Consider the following 5,578-nt stretch of genomic DNA (forward strand, 5'->3'; position numbering starts at 1 on the left):
AGCTGAAGTGACTATACTGTATAAGGGAGTGATCATCTATGAACCAAACAGCTTTCCTCTGGACAGCGTCAAGAATTTTTGGGGATAACACTCCAAACATATGAGCAATATTCTAAGCATGAGAAGATTTTGGATTTGTATATAGTTAAGAATTGATTGGTGTCAAACAGGGTCTTGAACAAAAGACGATGTCTAGTTTTTGGATGCTGAGGCAGGGCCCGTCCGAGAGTATCTGATGCCATAGGCAAAGAAAATTTAGGCGCCCCAATATATTGTCTCTCTCTATATATTTTGTCATACTCACACAAGTACACGTACACCTACACATGTGGATATTTATAAAAATAATATCATTATGAACATTAAAAAAAATTTATTAATCAAAACCAATACATTTGTATACATATGTGATTACTCCTAATATGTGTACTAGCAAGAAAATTATTACATCTTCAATGTCTTAACGCCCGTAGGCGATTGCCTAGATTCGCCTAATGATAAAATCGGGCCCCGTGCTCAGGAAGCAGTTGATGGGATGTTTTAAACGTTAGTCCAAGCAAAGAGATTTGATCATGTATGGTGATTTGTGTATTACTGAAAGTAAGGGAAGATGAGATGAGCTGAGATCCATTTTGCGAAAAAAAAAAATATATATAAAACTGATTTTTGGTGGCATTGAAGGCAACCAATTTTCCTGCCCAAGATGACATGGAGACCAATGTTTAAGTTACTGGTTGCAGATAATCTTGAAACGTTGATTTTTTTTTTTTTTTTTTTTTTATGTTTGAACACTGCACGGTTTGTCAAAGTGGGTTGTACCATCCTTATAGGATTGAGAGTAGGTTATTTATGTTTAGGTGAAAGAGGGTAGGCTAGAAAACGGAGCCCAAGCACTCCTGCATTGGTGACGAAGTTCAAATAGGGGAGCCCTCTGTCCACCATAAGATATACTGTATATATATATATATATATATATATCTTATATCTTATATATATATATATATTATATATATATAAAACGTTTAGATATAATATAAATAATACGAGGGTGGTCTGAAACGTTCTCGGCCTAACAATGAAAAAACGAATTAACAGTTTCAAAATTATTTTTATTTTCAACATAATCTCCCTTAAGAGTAATACGTTTATTCCAGCGATGCTCCGGTGCGATTATCCCGTCCTTGTAGTGGTTCTCAGTAAGATCTGCAAAATGCCCCTCTGCAGCTGCAATCACCTCTTGATTCGAAGAAAAACGCTGACCAGCGAGGAAGAGTTTTAGTTTTGGGAAGAGATTGAAGTCAGAGGGAGCCAAATCTGTGGAATAGGGTGGATGTTCTAACAATTCAGAGTACAGATCCCTTAATTTTCCCATTGCCAAAACACCTTTGTGGGCAGCTGCATTGTCCTGATGAAAGATGTTTTTTCCCTGCAAACCGAGTCTTTTCTCAAGAATGTTTTCGTCTAGTCTGGTTAAAAGATCGGAATAACATTCCCCGGTTATTGTTTTACCCTTTTCAAGATAATTAATACACAAAATAAGTTTAGCATCCCAAAACACCGATGCCATGACCTTTCCTGCTGATGGAACCGACGTTGTCTTCTTCGGCGCTGAACAACCGGCTTCTGTCCACTGTTTTGACTGCTATTTGGATTCTGGTGTGTACTGGTGAATCCAAGTCTCATCCATAGTAATAAATCGACGCACAAAATCAGTTTTATTCTTGTTAAAACACTCCAAGCACTGTTCAGAGATTTTCATGCGAGTTTGTTTTAGTTCTGCTGTGAGCAAGCGCGGCACCTATCTTGCTCAAAGCTTTTCATATGCAATTCTTCATGCAAAAATATCCTACGTGTTCTTTTGAAATGCCTATAGTCTCAACAATTTCACGCACTTTGACTCGCCGGTCATCCAATACCATATCGTGCACTTGATCAATGATTTCTGGTGTTGTTACACTTTTTTGGACGTCCTTCACGTGGATCATCTTCAAGGTTGGTACGGCCACGTTTAAACTCGACTGCCCATTTCTTAATTGTCGAAAGCGAAGGAGAAGAATGCACATAAATGTTATGAACTTCGAATGAATTTCGTTTGGCGTTAAATCTTCTTTTACAAAGAATTTTATAACCGCACGATGCTCAGTTTTATCCATTTCAAGGAATGTAGACTACACTTTTGCTTCAGACAGCTGTATAAAACAAACTGCTTGATAGAATGACTTGCAATTTCACATGGATGCTTATGACAGATGTACCAACTGATCAAAATAACATCTTGCCAATAGTCTTGCCATATATGGTCGAGGCCGAGAACTTTTCAGAACACTCTCGTACATACTGTTTACCAGATAGAAATATTTTACATTGATGTTATAAATAATTGTAATTACTTGATGCTAGCATTATTCAAATCTCGTATATTCTTTTTTATTTATTAATATTTTAAACAATTGTTACAGTTATCATTATTCTAAAGCTCTTGCGTAAAGGTAGTCCTTGAAAAAGTCCAAAACTAGCAAAAAAAAAAAATAGATATTTAATCTTTATATATTAATGTTGTGACCTTAGTATTTTTATTAATTAATTTGTCACGTTCATTAAAACACTAATTAGTATTTTTATCACTGGTAAATAGTTACAATGTACCTACATCTTTTCATTATTGTCTTATAACTGCTGATTAGAAAATTTTTCCAGTTTTTTTTTTTTTTTTTTTTTTTTTTTTTTTCAAGCTGGTTCTGGTTTAGTTGATTAAGTTAAAATTCAAGGTACCGGGTGAAAACTCTCTCTATAAAATCATCAAAATCAACCACAAAATCCACACTTCACTATAGTAATACCAGTTAGGATTAGGAAAGCGAGAAAGGAGGGGATTTGTTTGCCACCTGTAGGTTTCAAATTATCTATAGTCATGAACTCTACTGCCGGTGATAACAACTAAAGACGAAGCCACCTGTAAAATTATCAACTCACAAGTATATATGAAAATAATCAAATACAAATAAGATTAAATCACGAGCTATCATATACAAGAGAGATAAACCAAGGGGTCCGACAGGGATGTCCCCTCTCAGCAACTCTTTTTAATATCTGTTTAAATGAAATAATAATAAAATGGAGTAAAAATTTACATCAAGGAATTAAACTTTCACCTACAGTTAACCTAAACACTCTCCTCTTTGCAGACGACCAAATAATAATTAAAAATTCTGAAGATAACTTACAGAAAGCTATTTTAAATCTAAATGAGAAAAATCAAAGATTATGGTATGATAATATCAACGGAAAAATCAAAAACTATGGCCTTTAAAGGACAAGATCCAGCAAGAACTGAAATAGTAATAGATAACAAGATCTTAGAACAGATGAATTCATTGAACTACCTAGGATGTATGATCACTCATGAAAATGAAAAAGATATAAACATAAAAATTGCAAAATATTTAAAAATAACAGGAGTAATTAACTCTACATTTAAACCAAACTTAGTTCAAAAACAAACCAGGTTAAAAGTATACAATACATTAGCCCTACCGGTCTTAATGTATGGAAGCGAAATCTGGACAATAAAACAAAAAGATAAAGATTAACAACAGCAGAAATGAAGTTTATGAAAAAAACTGCAAAGTATACCCTATTTGATCACAAAAGAAACGAAGAAATTATGAAAGAATTAAACCAAGAACCAGTAATTGAAAAAATTAAAAAATATAAACATAAATGGATGGAACACGTTCAAAGAATGAAAACAGAAAGATTACCAAAACAAGCCTTAAAGTACAAGCCATTAGGAAAAAGAAAACCAGGACGTCCTCTTAAACGATTCAACGATGACTTCTAAGGCCGGAACAGGCCATGCTAGGCCTAAATCCTTGATACGTATGATGATGATGATGATGCTGATGACTTACTCCTTTATTTATTTTGGTTTTTTTATGTTTTTTATTCCTTCCTGCGAAAAATAATTGTCTTTGTGTCTCAAGAATAGAATTTTCCTAGAACTCTCGATGTATTTAGATGGTAGGGATTTTTGTCTCTGAAACTGCTTTTTTATTTCGCAATAACAGATAAGTCGATTATCGATTATTATAATTTTTTATAAGAATCCCACCCGTGTAAGGTTGTCACTACTATTCATGGGCACACTGGCTGCTCTACGAGTCCCACGCATATTATTTGTAAGCCATTCCAAGCTTCCTATTAACAGACGTAAGATGCCAAACTATGCGACGAATCTGTCATATACGTAAGAATTATACAAATATGAGAATTTTAAGCCGATTAATAAACAAACAACAAAAAAAAAAAAAAAAAAGTGAGCCGGACGTGATTCGAACACGCAACCTTCTGATCTGGAGTCAGACGCGCTACCATTGCGCCACCAGCCCGCTACATATCATTGCTTTGCAAATGGGAATTTTTCGGAATCGTCAGATAAGGAGAAATTTTAATATATCTATTCTATATAAAAAGATAAGCCGAAATTTGAAACGTTTTTATGTCACGTTTTTTTTTTTTTTTTGTCTTACTGGCTTACCAGCCCGGAACTCGAGCGGTTGGGCGCCAGGGGAGCGGAGTCCCCCCCCCCCCCCTAGTGTATATATATATATAGGGTGGTTCAAAATTCCACCGGAAACGCCACCCGAAAGTGGTAGGTGGCGCTGTTCACCAGCGCTCCAAGTGAGCAATTGGGGCTTCCTCGTTCAAGCTTTCGACGTCGTACGAAGAACACGCGCCGTTTTGCGAACGCTGAGATGGTAGACATGCACCTCGTTTACCATATTATGTACCCAACTACTACTCAACTGTTCAGTTACGCCTAATAAAGTTTTTTTTTTTTACACTACTTACTGCCTTGTGTTATTTCTGTATCTTTGTGTCCCTGTTAGTACCTTCCGGTGGCGTTTCCGGTCATGCTTTCCTATGTGAATATGGTTGATTTTGATGTTCTCTACCTCCCCTCAAAGTTTGTACGTGGAATTTTGAACCACCCTATATCTATCTATATATATATTTTTAATGGTTAGTAACTTTCTAACTAGTAAACAAGTATTAACTTTCGAAACTAATGATTTCGGGAATACTGAATATCAAAAGGACTCGAAAACATCTTAAACATAGCAAAGTACGCAACACGCTACAAAATCTTAAGTGCCTTCTTTTGTGGTTACTTTGGTGGTGTTAAATAACCTCTTGGACAGCGAAAGCTATGTGTACTAAACTAGGATGGAATTCCTTCTGCTGACCCAACTTAAATAATTGTTCTTTTTTTTTTCTTTTCTTAAAAAAAAAAAAAAAAAATCAGCGTCTCCTTCTTTAAGTGAGATATCAAGTGGAGGAAATTATTTGTCCTCCAACACTCCCGGACATACGGATTTTGTGAACAAAATTATACAATACAATACAATATTTAATACAAATAAAATTAACGATCACAAATGTGTACTGTATTATCAGGTCGGAAAGACCTGGGTTCGATTCCCGTCAGTGACGCAAGGAACCTTTATCTGGTGGAAGGATGTTTAACAGCAGATGAATGGGGACGCCAGGATGCCTACAAAGGTATGTCCGAAATATT

The 5,578-nt window shown here is 35.4% G+C and overlaps 1 non-coding gene across 1 annotated transcript; it reads right to left on the bottom strand.

Annotated features, from left to right (window-relative positions):
- Positions 1-4,316: 4,316 nt before the first annotated feature.
- On the bottom strand, positions 4,317-4,388 carry TRNAW-CCA (transfer RNA tryptophan (anticodon CCA)). Its single transcript has one exon. It is a non-coding gene; the product is annotated as a tRNA-Trp (tRNA).
- Positions 4,389-5,578: the final 1,190 nt, after the last annotated feature.

The sequence above is a fragment of the Typopeltis vanoorti genome, chromosome 18 (genome assembly GCF_054136105.1).
Source record: "Typopeltis vanoorti isolate ZY-2024b chromosome 18, IOZ_Tvanoo_1.0, whole genome shotgun sequence".
In the NCBI taxonomy this organism is placed as follows: Eukaryota; Metazoa; Arthropoda; class Arachnida; order Uropygi; family Thelyphonidae; genus Typopeltis; species Typopeltis vanoorti.